The sequence below is a fragment of the Dendrobates tinctorius genome, unplaced genomic scaffold (genome assembly GCF_039654945.1).
Source record: "Dendrobates tinctorius isolate UK_male_01 unplaced genomic scaffold, ASM3965494v1 ptg000157l, whole genome shotgun sequence".
Taxonomy (NCBI): Eukaryota; Metazoa; Chordata; class Amphibia; order Anura; family Dendrobatidae; genus Dendrobates; species Dendrobates tinctorius.
The window spans coordinates 882,501-899,709 of NW_027361824.1; the positions used below are offsets into that span (position 1 = coordinate 882,501).

The window sequence follows — 17,209 nt, forward strand, 5'->3', positions numbered from 1 at the left end:
GATGTGCAAAATTTTTTATGAAACGACGGTAGTTTCCGGCCAACCCCAGGAAGGCCCGCACGTCTTTTATCGTCTCGGGGGTAGGCCATCCATGGATGGCAGCAACCTTTTCCTGAGACGGTCTTACGCCCTCTGCCGAGACAATATGCCCCAAATATTCAATCTGGGTGCGAAATAAGTGACATTTCTGAGGTTTTACCTTCAACCCGTACTTTTGCAGCTGGCTGAGTACCTGCCCCAACCGCCTCAAGTGGTCCTCAAATGTGGCAGCATAGATGATGATATCGTCTAGGTATATTAATGTTGCCTCGAAATTGAGGTCCCCCAGACATCGCTCCATCAACCACTGAAAGGTTCCCGGGGCATTGGCCAGTCCAAAAGGCATCCAATTGAACTCAAATAGTCCCATGGGACGTCTTAGCCCTATCTTCTTCTGACATGGGCACCTGCCAGTACCCACTGGCCAGATCCAAAGTCGAAAAGTACGTCGCCTTTCCCAAGGCAGATAAGGATTCTTCTATACGGGGTAGTGGGTACGAGTCTTTGATGGTACAGGCGTTCAGCTTTCGATAGTCCACACAGAACCGTAGGGTGCCATCCTTTTTGCGGACCAACACAATGGAAGCCGCCCAGGGACTTTGGCTTTCTCGGATGACTCCCTTTTGTAACATTTGAGCCAGTAAAGTTTTCACCTCTTGGTAGAGCTGTGGAGGGATCTGCCGATATCGTTCGCGGAGGGGACCGCTCCTGCCATGGGAACTCCATGAGTGATGGCGGTGGTGCATCCAAAATCTTCCTCCTGACTAGCAAACACCTTGTGATACTGTCCGAGCAGTGTTTTTATCTGGGAAAGTTGAGCTGAAGTCAGGCCGGAGAGTTCGACCCGCATTTGTTCCAGGATGTTTCGACCCATCTCCTGGGTGGAGGTCTCTGCAGTCTGGATAGTCACTGCCCACGGGTCCTTGGGTTGCAGTCTCAATTGGACCGCAGGGGCTGGCAGCACTTCTTCCAAAGGCCTGACTAGTTTGGCCAGTTCAGTCCTGGGCTTCAAGACGACGTCTTGATCTTCAAGGTTGACGCAGTGCACCAGGACGGTCCCCTTCTGCACTGTGGTCAGGGAGCGGGCCACCAGTATGCCAGGAGGCAAGCTTTCAGAGTAGCATGGCTCCACCTGCATCTCTGCGCCCTCCAATGGTATCGAGGCTCGTATTGGCAGAGCCATCACTGTCTGTCCAGGGGGCAGTACAAGCAAGGGAGCCGTCGGAGCGATGACTTTACCCAGAGCTTCGCCCTCCTGGCAGTCCTGGTGTACTCATGCTTCCCACACCAACTGCTGGAATACCTGTCCTTGGGCCGTGCGGGAACCCACTGCTTCAGGGTCGCTTGCGTTGGATCATTGAGGAGTAGATTGCCGAACTCCCGCAGTATGTTCATGCCTAGGATGACTGGGTGCTGCTTATTGGTTTCCCTTTGAGTCAGAACCACTCCTCTGCGACCAAGGGATTTACCACACAGTGTCACCTGCACCCACACCACTCCAGCAACAGGGACCAGTAGTTTGATCATGGGTCCCCATTGGGGTCTCGCTGACTTGGGGAAATTCTGCCGGAAATAAGTTGCAGGCATAGTTGTTACTTGTGACCCCGTGTCCACTAGGCACCGGACGGCACGGCCCTCGACTTCTGGCCATACCACTGGACACTTTGCGACCAAATCTTTGGGACTTCCACCACCCTTGATCGTGATTTCTGGCTCCGAGCGGCGTCCCCCCAGCCCGGAGTCCTCTAGTTTAATGGCCGCCGGGGGTGGGTATCTCCCACGCCGCGGACACTCTCGGGCGAATGGCCCGATTCCCCGTACTCATAGCACCGGGTCTGCGAGGACCGGCCACTCTGGGTAGCGCGGGGCCCCCTGGGGCTGGAATTGAAACTAGACTGTCCAGTCCCAGGTTCAGTTCTTCTTTTCATTTCGGCCAGCTCGCCCTTGATGTTCTTCAACTCCTGTTTCATATCCTCTACCCATTGAGGCTCCTCGACTGCGTTCACGGGAGCCTCTAAACACTCGGGACTTTCCTCACGGGGACCTATGGCGCCCCTGAGGGTTCAGTCGCCACAGAGGTACTGCACCTCCTCCTGAGGTGTGGTGCCCCACCATTCAGGTAAGGTGGAGACACCTGACCACACTCCAACACTTGCATCCCACACAACATAGTAGTGTTGCAAAGCACCTTTGGTGGCTCCCTGCTTGGAACACGAAGAGTGCTGGGAGGTGGGTGGAGCTTAGTCTGTACCAAAAAAATTGGGAAGAGTTTAGGATTTAGTCAGTCTGATGGGGTCAGAAGGAGAGAGAAGATCCCCGGAGAGGGATGGACAAGGGAAGTGCTGCAGCGGACCTCAGTGACCTGGGTCTGCTGGCACAGGAAGGAGACATTGATGGAAAGCCTGACTCTTTATAAGAAAGATAGATTTGAATGGAATGTAAGGAGAAGAGGAGGACTGAGGATTAGGGTTAGAGCAGAACCCTTCACAAGTTCACAGCGCAAGGCCGCGGTCCGGTCCCCGAGGTTGTATGGATACTAATGGTCCTGCAGCAGACACCAGAGGAATAGAAGTTGTCACCACTTTATTCCCACACAAGACTTGGGGGCACAACAGCAACGTGAGTGAGCCGGGACTTAGTAGCAAGTAGTCCCCGAAGCAGGCTACAGCTGTCTGCCGTACAAGTAGAGTTCATAGGAACATCTGACTGGAGGAACTCCAGTGTAACTCAGTACTGGGAGTATTTCACTATAGGCGCAAAAGAGAGACATTCAGAAAAGGCACATATGTTGGCGGAGTGTTGGAACGGCGTACTTCATCTTGCCTGGAAGTTGACTGAGCTCCTGACCCGGAGGACATGGCACGGATGCGGGCACCTGTATGCACAACAGACTGTGAGTAAAGCTTTGGAACTACATGCCCTGGTGTCCTCCGCTTATTCCTGCGCCAACACCCACTGCACTGCTACATCTCTGTGCCTGACACTGCACCATCTACATCTCTCCCCTATCGCTTCACCTATACTGCCCTGGGACTACAGCCCTACCTGTGGAGGGCCACAACATCATTGCTGCACTACACCATTATTATTATTATTATTTATTTATTTATATAGCACCATTGATTCCATGGTGCTGTAAATGAGAAGGGGTTACATAAAAATTACAGATATCACTTACAGTAAACAAACTAACAATGACAGACTGATACAGAGGGGAGAGAGGACCCTGCCCTTTCGGGCTTACATGCTACAGGATGTTGGGGAAGGAGACAGTAGGTTGGTGGGTTGCAGCAGTCCTGGTGTTGGTTGAGGTAATATCACCGGTAGTGGTGAGAGAGAAGGAGGTAGCGGAGTAATTGCAGGCTGTAGGCTTTCTTGAAGAGGTGGGTTTTCAGGTTCCGTCTGAAGGATCCAAATGTGGTTGATAGTCGGACTTGTTGGGGCAAAGAATTCCAGAGAATAGGGGCTATTCGGGAGAAGTCTTGGAGGCGGTTGGGTGAGGTGCGAATAAGTGTGGAGGAGAGAAGGAGGTCTTGGGAGGACCGGAGATTACGTGAGGGAAGGTATCGGGAGATTAGTTCAGAGACATATGGGGAGACAGGTTATAGATGGCCTTGTAGGTCATAATTAGTCATTTGAACTGGATACGCTGAGGGAATGGAAGCCAGTGAAGAGATTTGCAGAGGGGAGAAGCGGAGGAGTAGCGAGGAGAGAGATGAATTAGTCGGGCGGCAGAGTTAAGGATGGACTGGAGAGGTGCGAGGGTGTTGGCAGGGAGACCACAGAAAAGGATGTTGCAGTAGTCGAGGTGGGAGATGATGAGGGCATGCACAAGCATTTTAGTAGATTGAGGAAAGGACGGATTCTGGAAATATTTTTGAGCTGGAGGCGACAGGAGGTTGAAAGAGCTTGGATATGCGGTTTGAAGGACAGGGCAGACTCAAAGGTTACTCCGAGGCAGCGGACTTCTGGTACTGGGGAAAGTGTGATGTCATTAATTGTTATAGCTAGGTTGGATAAAGAAGATCTGTGAGATGGAGGAAAGATGATGAGTTCAGATTTGTCTACATTGAGTTTGAGGAAGCGAGAGGAGAAGAAGGAGGATATGGCTGATAGACACTCTGGGATTCTAGACAGCAGAGAGGTGACGTCTGGGCCAGAGAGGTAGATATGAGTGTCATCAGCATAAAGGTGGTAGTGGAATCTGTGGGACTTTATGAGTTGCCCCAGACCAAGTGTATAGATTGAGAAGAGTAGGGGTCCTAAAACAGAGCCTTGGGGGACTCCAACAGAGAGAGGGTGGGATGAGGAGGTGGTGTGGGAGTGGGAGACGCTGAATGGGCGGTTGGAAAGGTATGAGGAGATCCAGGATAGGGCAAGGCCTTTGATGCCGAAGGAGGAGAGGATCTGTAGTAGGCGGCAGTGGTCAACTGTGTCAAATGCAGAGGACAGGTCTAGAAGGAGGAGTATAGAGTATTGTCCATTTGATTTGGCTGTAAGTAGGTCGTTAGTAATTTTGGTCAGGGCTGTCTCAGTGGAGTGATGGGGGCGGAAACCAGATTGTAGATTGTCAAAGAGCAAGTTAGATGATAGGTGGGAGGAAAGTTCAGCATGGACATGCTGTTCCAGGAGTTTGGAAGCGAATGGAAGCAATGATATTGGGCGATAGCTGGACATAGCGGTTGTGTCGAGGGTTGGCTTTTTAAGGATAGGCGTGATTGTGGCATGCTTGAAAGCAGAATGGAAGGTACTGGACATTAGTGATAGGTTGAAGAGGTGGGTTAGGGATGGGATAAGTGTGGTGGTGAGGTTGGGTAGGAGGTGGGATGGGATGGGGTCAAGTGCACAGGTTTTGAGGTGCGATTTGGAGAAGAGGCGATTAAGCTCCCCTTCAGTGATGTTGGAGAGTGAGGTTATGGGGTTTGGGAATTGGTCTGGTATACAAAGGGGTTGTGGTGGTTGAGTGATGAAGACTTGCCTTATTTGGTCAATCTTGTTTTTGAAGTGTGTGGCAAAGTCCTCGGCAGAGATGAGGGAGGTTGGAGGAGGCAGTGGTGGGCGGAGGAGGGAGTTAAAAGTTTTGAATAACTGTTTTGGGTTGTAAGACAGGGAAGATACGAGGGTTGTGAAGTAGGCCTGCTTAGCAGAGGTGAGTGCAGATTTGAAATCGAGTGTTGCCTGTTTGAATGTGGTGAAGTCATCTTGCGAATTTGTTTTCTTCCAGGGCCGCTCTGCAATCCTGGACACTTTCCAGAGCTTTTTAGTGGTGTTATTGTGCCAGGGTTGTCTGTTGATACATCGCATTCTGCCATGAACGAGAGGGGCAACCGTGTCAATAGCTGATGTCCCAGAGGATCTGCTCGCAGGGTCGGCTTAACACCTTTCTTGCCGAACACCACAGGTGGCGTCACGAATCATTCAATGACCTTTTCTGCTATTTACAATTGGTGCCCAGGGCCACGGACCGGGTCTTAGCTGCCGTGACAACAACCCCACTCGTGGATATCCACGGGCCCGGCTCCGAGTACCCCGCCACCCTGGGTGCGAGGGCGACCCAACTTGGCGTCACGAACAGGATAACGAAGCCCGATACCACCGGGTTCTGTGTGCCGAAGATTTGTTGGACTTGATTGCTGAAAATGTGCAAAATAACCAAATTGATAGATTGTAAAATGGACTCTCAAAATGGCCTCCGGCGCGGTGAAGAAGGGCGTGATAACATGGGTGGTCCTAAGAAAAGAGCGCAGCCTGTCCTGGGCCTCCTTCTGCCTTAACTTCTATGCTACAGCAACATGGCCCACCCCCAGAGGGGTTCGTATACTGGCTTGGAATGGAGGAGTAGGAAGAAGACGCCGCTCCCAGAAGGAGGAGCAAGGCCCGGTGGCGGGAAAGAAGCCCGGGAAGGAAGAAGAACGCCAGGATGCCATGATGGAAGAAGGAAGCAGGCCTGAAGAGTGCGAGGAGGTCGAGCAGAACTTCCCCGACGCAGAAGCTGAAGGCTCCGACCCTGCTTCCAAAATGGACCGCCAGCAGCTGGAGGATGAGATTGCCCAGCTGACACACCGCCTGCGGCTGAGACAAGAGGCTCTCTGGGCCCTGAACCTGCGGTGCGCCCATGAGGGGCCTATATCTCCGGTACCCCCACCAACGGTACCCACCGTCGCTGCTACAGTTCTTCCTCAGGCAGCACCTGTGGAGCCCGCGGCTGTCTGCGCTGCCTGTCTGGAGGAGTTATCGGAGGGCCTGGGAGCTGAAGCTATGCTCCTGCCTGGACCTAGCGCGGCTGCGCAGGTCCCACCGGAGACCCCTGCGGACCTGGAGCCGCCAAGTGCTCCACCACCATCTCCAGCCTTGGACCGGGCAGCCTCCGTCACCACCGCTGCCACCGGTAGCCGTCCTTAGCCTGCACCGGAGCCGATAGCACCATGCCAGGAGGCTCCAGGTATGACCGCCGCCCCTGCACCTGGGAAGGCCTCGGGGCGCACATCTGTTGCAGCATCCGGGCAGGTCGTGCTAGACCTGGTCTGGGACCGGGACTCGAGTCCTTGGGGGGAACACCTGAACCCCTAGCAGTGGTGCCCCTGTCCACTGTGGGTAGAGGCCGATCCCGGGAGGAGGAGGAGACAGAGGCCAGATGCCAAGCGACCATCCGCCAGCTGGCAGCCGAGCAGAGAGAACAGGAACAGCGGAGACTGGCAGTGCTAGGCCCTGACATGGACCGGAAAGAAACGGTCCGTGCCGGTCACTATGGTCCCCGGGACTCAGCAGGATGGGGTCAGGTCCTGAATGTCAACCATGAGCGGGGGTTTGGTTTCATCTCAGACCCCCAGAGGATCTCTGACCTCTTCTTCAGCAGGAGGAACGTGGAATCTCACCTCCGGAGGGGACACCCTGCTCGTGATCTCTAACCGGGAGAATACGTCACTTTCACCCGGCATGAGAGGCTACGGGGCTGGTATGCTATGAACGTGCACCGTATTCCTGAGGATTTTATATTGGCTTATAAGAAAGAAAAAGCCTATGTTCCCCCGGCAGGAATAACTCCCACAGTGGTAATCGTACCTGCCAAAGCACAGCAAACCACCTCCACTCCAGTGCAGCACCCCATGGTACAGGTTGTTACCCCTGCCACACCACAGGCAGCAGTTACCCCAGTTGCCACTTCATTGTATGTTAACCAACAAGCAGGAAGAGAATGTCCACAAGTTCTCCCCTAGAAGCAGCTCAAGAAACCAGCTTCCATCACCCCAGGAGGGAACCCACATTAAAGAACATGCCCAAACTAACTAACTGTTACCCAAAAGGGTATTAGCACCGTTGTGCCTTTTTGTTTTGTTAATAATGTTTTTGTTCTTCCAGTTTTCTTCAAGTTGCCTAGTTGCGTTGGCAGCCTTTATTATGAAAAATTGAACTGCTGTGATCATGAACTTGGAGTGAATCACAAACTTTCTTGTATATAGTTGCGCCTCTTTAGGTGCCCTTTCTTGGTTTTACATAGGCTTTCTAAGAGTGAAGACTACCTCAACCTGGAGCATTGCTCCAACCTAAGGACACTGCAAGAAATCCTGGCTGGGAGCGGTGTCCAGCACTTACAGGAATTGTGATGTTTTAATGTGAAGAGTTATATAATGTGTCTTATGAGAGTATTCATAGTTATAGAATAGATTTTATATAAAGTTTAAACTGATAGTAATGACTAGGTATCTGATTAGGAGTAAAGAGATCAAAATTTAAATAAAGAATATTCAGGTGACGAACCAGGTACCAGCGGTTGTCACTTATGGTTAAGAAGAAGTGGAAATGTGATAAAGGGTATTGAATAGCACTTTAAAATAAGGTAATGCAATAAATCATAGTTAGTTAAGTTGTTTGCAACGTTCAAGAGTCCGTGCCTCCCACATTGGGAAGTTTAGATAAGAATTGTTTATCAGCATTCAAAAATTTTTGTATGTTCCTTTGTTTGTCTAACTTTGTTCACTTGCAGCCCGCGGATGTGCTGTGTTTAACGGGGTGGGTATGTGGTGCCCCTGAGGGTTCAGTCGCCACAGAGGTACTGCACCTCCTCCTGAGGTGTGGTGCCCCACCATTCAGGTAAGGTGGAGACACCTGACCACACTCCAACACTTGCATCCCACACAACATAGTAGTGTAGCAAAGCACCTTTGGTGGCTCCCTGCTTGGAACACGAAGAGTACTGGGAAGTGGGTGGAGCTTAGTCTGCACCAAAAAGATTGGGAAGAGTTTACGATTTAGTCAGTCTGACGGGGTCAGAAGGAGAGAGAAGATCCCCGGAGAGGGATGGACGAGGGAAGTGCTGCAGCGGACCTCAGTGACCTGGGTCTGCTGGCACAGGAAAGAGACATTAATGGAAAGCCTGACTCTTTATAAGAAAGATAGATTTGAACGGAATGTAAGGAGAACTGAGGATTAGGGTTAGAGCAGAACCCTTCACAAGTTCACAGCGCAAGGCCGAGGTCCAGTCCCTGAGGTTGTATGGATACTAATGGTCCTGCAGCAGACACCGGAGGAAAAGAAGTTGTCACCACTTTATTCCCACACAAGACTTGGGGGCACAACAGCAACGTGAGTGAGCCGGGACTTAGTAGCAAGGAGTCCCCGAAGCAGGCTATAGCTGTCTGCCGTACAAGTAGAGTTCATAGGAACATCTGACAGGAGGAACTCCAGTGTAACTCAGTACTGGGAGTACTTCACTATAGGCGCAAAAGGGAGACATTCAGAAAAGGCACATATGTTGGCGGAGTGTTGGAACGGAGTACTTCATCTTGCCTGGAAGTTGACTGAGCTCCTGACCCGGAGGACACGGCACGGATGCGGGCACCTGTATGCACAACAGACTGTGAGTAAACCTTTGGAACTACATGCCCTGGTGTCCTCCGCTTATTCCTGCGCCAACACCCTCAGCACTGCTACATCTCTGTGCCTGACACTGCACCATCTACGTCTCTCCCCTATCTCTTCACCTACACTGCCCTGGGACTACTTCCCTACCTGTGGAGGGCCACAACATCATTGCTGCACTACACCATCTGTCCCAGAGGATCTGCTCGCAGCGTCGGCTTAACACCTTTCTTGCCGAACATCACAGGTGGCGTCACAATTCAATAAACATTTCTGCTATTTACAATGGGTGCCCAGGGCCACGGACCGGGTCTTAGCTGCCGTGACAACAACCCCACTCGTGGAGATCCGCGGGCCCGGCTCCCAGTACCCCGCCACCCAGGGTGCGAGGGCGACCCAGACCGCCATTCCCTGCTCCTGCTCTCGAGCACGGGCTTGACTCCCCACCTCTGCAAAATCCATACCACGGTTTACTCTGCCCTGCTCCCATAATGCCTGCTTTATTAACGGGTCCCGCAGTCCAGTCACCAACAAGTCGCGTAGTGTGATGTCAATAGGTCCTACCCCTACACTGTTCTTCTGTTCAATGGCCGTGTGTAACTCTTGGAGGACATTCATATACTGGGTGATGGTCTCCTCCTCTCCCTGCATACGACTGAACAACCGGGTCCTTAGCTCTCCCACGTTGGTCGGGTCCCCATGAGTCTGTTCTAAAATCTGCAAAACTCTACCAAAGGTGTTGCAGAGTCCCGGGGGCCTCAATATAACTGAATTCCGAGCCTCCCCGTTTAATGCCATGAGGGCTACTTCGTCTTCTAGGTTGGGAGTCATCGGGTGCATCCGAAAGAGCCCCCGCATTCGCTCTGCACAGCTCCATAGCATGGTATTTGAGCCGGAAAACCTAGGCAGGTTGCTCAGCATAGCCCCCAACGAGATGCTGGAACCAGGGCCCTCGTTATCTGTTGAGTTTGCGGCCCTGCCCTGATCTGGGGTATCGTTGTCAGCGCTCGGGGACTGCATCCTGCCGACTACGCCAAATGTGGTAAAAGCAGGTACGCAGGATGCAGTGACGAGACGCGAGACTGAGTTGTACTTTGGAAAGCAACTTTTATAAATGGGAGCCGCTAGGGCTATGCTAAGCTACTAAAAACAAATTAACAGCACTTGTCCTTGCAGGGACTCGGTACAAACCAAACACTATTAAGAGAACACGACTAACCCGGCAAAGGCTGGTAACTATAGGGCCGCGGTGTGGCCGGCTATGGGTCCTTAGTTACTATAGTGTCACTTATCCGTCCTGAGGTCCCTCGGCGTCTCTGATGAAGCTGCTTTGGCGTCGCAGCCGCTGGGCCCAGCTGCTGAAGATTCTGGAGTAAACTTCGGGCGCTCCGGCGCCCAGGAGGAGTTGGGGCACAACAGGCCCTGAAGAAGTGACGAAGTCCTTTGAAGAGGTAACCCCCTGTAGAAACAGCGGGGTTCTGCTCGTGAGCGAGTTCAAGGAGACTCCAGTCCCCAAGCAGGGTTGTGTCGCAGTTACCAGGAGTGGTGGTTGGCAGGCCACGTGCACGGCCTGGGCCTAGGCAAAGAGTTTCTCTGTAGGCGAGGAGTAGGCCCCAACTGCCGACTGTAGTGGGGTGATGTCAGCTGCCGGCGATGATGAACAGGCCGTAGCCGCGGGCTGAAGCGGGGCGGCAGCGGGCAGGCCGCAGCCGCGGGCTGAAGTGAAGCGGCGGTGGCCGTGAGAGGCGGCGGACAGGCCGCAACAGGCTGGAGCACAGCGGCAACGGCTGCGGGCGACCGTGAGCAGGTCGTGACCCCGGATTGGAGTGAAGAGGCAGTCTCTTGTCGGTAAGCTCAGCGCTTCCTCTCCGAAGGCCACAGTAAATCTCCCCTCTGATGCTGGTCTCCTCTCTGGTCACCGCCTGTCACTCTGGCTCTCTCACACTCCCACAGTCTCTTGCTCTGTGTCTGCTGTACCGCCAACTGCCAACTCTGCGTGTTCCCTGTCCTTTTTATACTCGCTCCTCCCCTTGCTGTTCTGTCACTCTCAGCTGTCCAACTCCCTCCTTCGCTCCCCGGGTACAGTTCCCTTAGGAACCTAGATGACGGTCCCCTTGGTTCTTGCCCGGACATTCTGCGGGGGTACTCCTCCCCACACTGTCATGGGGAAGGGAAACAGGGGCTTGCATGGGATGGACGTGATCACCAATTTTTTAAAAAATAACGTTTTGGATGACTTTAGGTTGGGATACTGTCATCTGGAGGGCTTAAATACTGTTGTGAAATCCAGTCATTGTTAAATTTTATCAGAGTCAGCATTCTCTGTAGTCAACCGTGTGCGTGTATCTGTGATGATTGCCTCAGCAGCACTGAAAACACACTCTGACATCACACGAGCAGCAGGGCAGGCCAGCACCTCCAAGGCATATAAAGAGAGGTCTGACCATCTATGCAGCTTGGATATCCAGTAATTAAACGGAACAGAAGCATCAGGAAGGACACAGGTATGGTCACTTAGATAGTTGTTGACCATCTTGTTCAACTTCTCCCTCCTTGACGTTGTTACTGTTCCAGCTAGTCCTTGGTGATGAGCCGGTTTTTTGAAGATGGCCCAGTTTGTGAACATTTTACCACCACCTCTTTTGGACCTGCTTGGCGTGTCTCTCCCCATTAATGCATGCTGTTGCACAGAGCTGGTACCTCTGCTACCAGTGGTGTCTGAGGGTGCTGTTGCCATCAAATGATCGACAACGGCCTTCTTGAAGGATTCCATTGTGAAACCCCTTGGTGACTGCAACAGTAGCGAAGGAAATTTGTCCTTGTACCGTGGGTCTAGAAAGGTGGCCAACCAGTATAGGTTGCGATTGAAAATGTGGATTACGCGAGGGTCTTGGCACAGACAGTCAGATAAGAAGTGTGCCATGTGTGCCAAGCTGCAAAGAGGGAAATGTTCTGTGATCCCTTAAGGAGGAACAATACCCATCCTGTCCTCACACTGACTCTCCGCCTCCACCTCCTCCTCTTCAGCCCACCCATGCTGGACAGACATGAAGCTGGGGTTGGGATTCCTCTCTGCAGCATGAGGTGTCCCCTCGGTACCACTGAAAAAGAAGTCCTCTGCCTCCTCATTTTCATCATCCTCTTCATCCCCCAATGTTACCTGATGATATTGGCTGGGCTGGGTAGGATCACCCATTGGGAAATCTTGCTCCATACCCAGCTGCTGGGCACGCAAAGATTCCATTTTTTGATTCTGCAGCGATTTTTTCAGCAGACATAGCATAGGGATGGTTGCGCTGATAATGGCCTGATCACCGCTCACAAGCTTGGTGCAGTACTCAAAGTTATCAAGCACATCACAAATATCAGCGATCCACACCCACTCGACAGTTGTTATGTGTCTTGGCTGAGTCTCAGTGTGACGGGCATGTTTAATCTGGTATTCAACAAGTGCCCTCTGCTGCTCACTTACCCTTGCCAACATATTATATGTTGAGTTCCACCGTGTTGGCAGGTCGCAAATGAGTCTGTGGTTTGGCAAATTAAATTGCTTTTGAAGCACTGCAAGACTGGCAACAGCGGTTGAGGAATGGCGGAAATGGGTAGGTACGGCAAGTCAGGGTATGTGTTTATAAATTTCTGCACCATCAAGTTCAGCACGTGAGCCATGCATGGCACATGTACCAGCTTCCCGAGCTTTAAAGCCACCACCAGCTTACGCCCATAGTCGCAGACAACCAGACTAGGTTGGAGTGGCAGTGGGGAGAGCCTGGTCTGTTGTTTTATTCCTTGCCACAGCTCTGCTGCAGTGTGTGGTGTTTCACCTAAGCAGATCAGCTTCAGCAGAGCGTTTTGCCGCTTTGCCGATGCGCTGCTGCACAGCTCCCAACTTGGGAGTGATGTGGAGGGTAATTCAGCATAGGATGACGAGGCGGAGGAGGAAGAGGAAGAGGGGAGACTGGATGTATATGATGAGGCAGAAACCCTGATTGAGGTTGGGCCCGCTATTCGTGGCTTGGGTAGGATATGTGTTGATGGTCCAGTTTGAGACTTTGACCCACCCTCCACCAGGTTGAACCAGTGTGCCTTGACAGAGATGTATCATCCCAGGCCACAAGTACTTGTCCACATGTCTGAAGTAAGGTGGACCTTCCCGGTTAGTGAGAGCCCGCTTTAGATTGTTTAAGAGGTGCTGGTGTAACGCGGGGACAGCACACTGGGAAAAATAGTGCCGGCTTGGGAACCGAGTATCGTGGGGCAGCCACAGCCAAAAGGTCACGGAAAGACTGTGTCCCCACAAGTCTAAACGGCAACATCTCCACGGCTAGCAACTTGGCAATGTGCACGTTCAGTATTTGTGCTTTTGGGTGTATGGCTTGGTATTTACGCCTCCTTTCATACATCTGTGGCACGGACAATTGGACGTTTTACTGGGAAAAACAAGAGGGGGTCGGCGATGAGGTCATTTCCAGCCCGGCAGCCGGAAATGCTACTTAAATGCCCGCTGTCAGCTTTGACAGCGGGATTTAACTAGTTAATAGGCGCGGGCGGACAGCGATACCACTCGCGCCTATTGCAGGCACATGTCAGCTGTTCATAACAGCTGACATGTTGCGGCTTTGAGGTGGGCTCACCGCCGGAGCCCACTTCAAAGCGGGGGACCTTACCGATGACGTACTATTACTTCATCGGTAAGGAAGGGGTTTTAAGGCAAGAATACGCACCACAGTCACCACACAAGACAGCGGTGCTGGCTGCATGTCAGTTGTGCAGTACCGTGCGCGCGTCCTATTCGGTGTAAACACAGCACCGCAACAGCACAAAAAAATTGTCAGGCAGGGGTAAATGAGACCCCAAAAATAGCTGGGAAAACTGTCAATACTCAGTCCCTGACCTTATACTATCAGCTCTGAAAAGTGCTTTTGGGTTTCACAGAGGATTTCTGGATGATTTGCAGAAACAAACACAACTCTCCCTAGCAGCTACTCACACTCTCCTTACACTAGCTGTGTTCTGCATGCATAGCTCCCAAGAATCCGGGACAGTCCCGTTTTTGCTCTGCCCACCCGCTGTCCCGCCCGGGAGACTATTTGTCCCGCACTGCAGTGAGATAAGCCGCATGCCGCCCATGCACCGACCCTATTGTCGCCCTCCCACAGACCCAGTGCAGCCCCATATAGCCTGCCCTGCAGTGAGGTCGCTTGGTTGTGTTCTCTCTTCTGTGGCACAGGACCTGTGATGAGGTCACAGGAGGGGAGGAGTCAGGGGTCACATGATCAGGGGCCTCTGTGACTGCAGGACTCTGCTGTGCTGGTTGTCATGGTGCTGGATGAGGGGAAGTTTATGTGTGGGGTCAGGAGGGGTTTACAGTGTGAATGTAGCAGAGCCGTGTGTGTGTATGAGGTGTACGGAGCGGAGCCGCGTGTCTATGAGGTGTACGGAGCGGAGCCGTGTGTGTATGAGGTGTACGGAGTGGAGCCGTGTGTGTGTACAAGGTGTACGGAGCGGAGCCGCGTGTGTATGAGGTGTACGGAGCGGAGCCGCGTGTGTACGAGGTGTACGGAGCGGAGTCGAGTGTGTACGAGGTGTACGGAGCGGAGCCGCGTGTGTACGAGGTGTACGGAGCGGAGCTGTGTGTGTACGGGGTCTAGGGAGCGGAGCCGCGCGTGTACGAGGTGTACGGAGCAGAGCCGTGTGTGTATGAGGTGTACGGAGCGGAGCCGCGAGTGTATGAGGTGTACAGAGCGGAGCCGTGTGTGTACGAGGTGTACGGAGCGGAGCCGCATGTGTACGAGGTGTACAGAGTGGAGCTGTGTGTGTTCGAGGTGTATGGAGCGGAGCCGCATGTGTACGAGGTGTACGGAGCGGAGCCGCGTGTGTACGAGCTGTACGGGGTGTGCGGAGCCACGTGTGTACGAAGTGTGCGGAGCCACGTGTGTATGAGGTGTACGGAGCGGAGCCACGCCGCATGTGTACGGGGTGTACAAAGTTGAGCTGTGTGTGTACGAGGTGTATGAGAGGAGCCACTTGTGTACGGGGTGTACGGAGCGGAGCCGTGTGTGTACAGGTTCTACGGAGCAGAGTCGCATATGTACGAGGTGTACGGAGCAGAGCCGTGTGTGTATGGGGTGTGCGGAGCCATGTGTGTATAAAGTGTACGGAGCAGAGCCACATGTGTACGGGGTGTAGGGAGCGGAGCCGCATGTGTATGGGTGTACGGAGCGGAGCCGCGTTTGTACGGGGTGTACGGAGCGGAACCGCGTGTGTACGGGGTGTACGGAGCGGAGCCGTGTGTGTACGAGGTGTACGGAGCAGAGCCGCGTGTGTACGAGGTGTACGGAGCAGAGCCGCGTGTGTACGAGGTGTACGGAGCAGAGCCGTGTGTGTGTACGAGGTGTACGGAGCGGAGCCGCGTGTGTACAGAGAGGAGCCTTGTGTGTACAGGGTGTACGGAGCGGAACCGTGTGTGTACGGGGTGTACGGAGCGGAGCCGCATGTGTATGAGGTGTACAGAACAGAGTCGTGTGTGTACAAGGTTTACGGAGTGGAGCCATGTGTGTACAAGGTGTACAGAGCGTGGCCACGTGTGTACAAGGTGTACGGAGCAAGCTGCATGTGTACGAGGTTTAAAGAGTGGGGCCATGTGTGTGCGTGAGGTGTACGGAGCGGAGCCGTGTGTGTACACGGTGTATGGTGGGGAGCATTCATACCTCCCAACCGTCTCGGATCCAGCAGGACAGTCCCAATTTTGAGTCTGCCCCGGCCGGGAGGTTACTTTTCCCACGGAGCCCTAAGGAGCACTTTAAAATTCGCACGTGACGTTCCACCGGAAGTGACATGCTGGAAGCTGACCGGATATGAGGTAATTTCAGGAGGAGATTGTGACGGAACCATGGAGGCACTTCACGGAATGCTTCAGATCCATCACCGTGTCCTCCTCCGACAGCGGGATTGCCTTGAAATCAGGGATGTTGGTCATGTGAGCGGATCATGATATGTCCTGTACCGGGAGGCTCAGGTGGGCACTATAATGGGAGCCGGGCTTCTATAGTATCTTTATAGAATCTTTCTTTCTTTCTCTCTCTGTTTCTTTCTCTCTCTCTTCTTTCTTTCTTTCCCCTCTTCCTTTCTGTTCTTTCTTTCGCTCTGTTCTTTCTTTCCCCTCTTTTTCTCTCTCTAATCTTTCTTTCTCTCTCTGTTCTTTCTCTCTCTCTATGTTCTTCCTTTCTCTCTCTCTGTTCTTTCTTTCCCTCTCCATTCTTTCTATCTTTCCTCTCTTTCTCTCTCTGTTCTTTCTTTCTTTCTCTCTCTGTTCCCTTTCTTTCTCTCTCTGTTCTTTCTCTCTCTGTTCTTCCTTTCTTTCTCTCTTTTCTTTTTTCTCTCTCTGTTCTCTTTCTTTCCCCTCTTTCTTTCTCTCTGTTCTTTCTCTGTTCTCTCTTTCTTTCTGTTACTTTCTATGTTCTTTTTTCTGTCCCCTCTTTCTTTCTCTGTTCTTTCTTTCTCTCTCTGTTTCTTTCTTTCTTCCTTCTTTCTCTGTTCTCTCTTTCCCCTCTTTCTTTCTTTGTTTTTTCTATCTTTGTTTCTTTCTTTCTCTGTTCTTTCTTCCCCTCTTTCATTCCCTCTCTGTTCTTTCTTTCTTTCTTTATCTCTCTCTGTTCTTTCTTTTCCTCAGTCAATGTGCCAACAGTACCAGCCACTGTGCCCATAATGCCAGCCACTGTACCCTCAGTACCAGTAAGTGTGATCAGCAGTGCTAAATGGGTGTGATTGGGGCGTGGACATGGGTGTGACTAGTTGTGAAAAGGGTGTGGTTGGGGGAGTGGCCTAAAATTTGCCACGGCATGCTGTGCACCGCAGCCTTTGTCCCTCTTTCCCTTGTTCAAAAGTCGGGAGGTATGTCTGCATGCAATGTGCAGAAAATGGCGGCGGCAGGGCTTAGAGCCAGGCTATGATGACGCTGGGCGGCCAGCCAATCATAGAAATGCCACCCACAACCAATAAGGGTGCGGCATTACTGTGATTGGCAACTGCTGGGCGGGGGAATCGAATTGTGCGAGGCGAGTAGTGAAATACACGCTATGTTCCGAGTACCGAATACCCACGAATATGCTCGCTCATCCCTAATCCAGATCATTCCTGAATATTAGCAGTGAATCAACCATTACAACATCATACGGCAGAGAGATCCATAGTCTCGCTGCTCTTACAGTAAAGAATCTGCATCTGTGATCATGATTGAACCTTCTTTCCTCTAGATGTTCCTGTGCTACTCCTTGTTGGAATATCATCAATAACATCTAATAGCTTATTT

The 17,209-nt window shown here is 52.2% G+C and overlaps 1 protein-coding gene across 2 annotated transcripts in view; it reads right to left on the reverse strand.

Moving 5' to 3' along the window:
- Positions 1-17,209, reverse strand: part of LOC141051502 (ecto-ADP-ribosyltransferase 5-like) — a 171,480-nt gene that overhangs the window by 139,554 nt on the left and 14,717 nt on the right. The gene's annotated exons all lie outside the window — the stretch shown is intronic.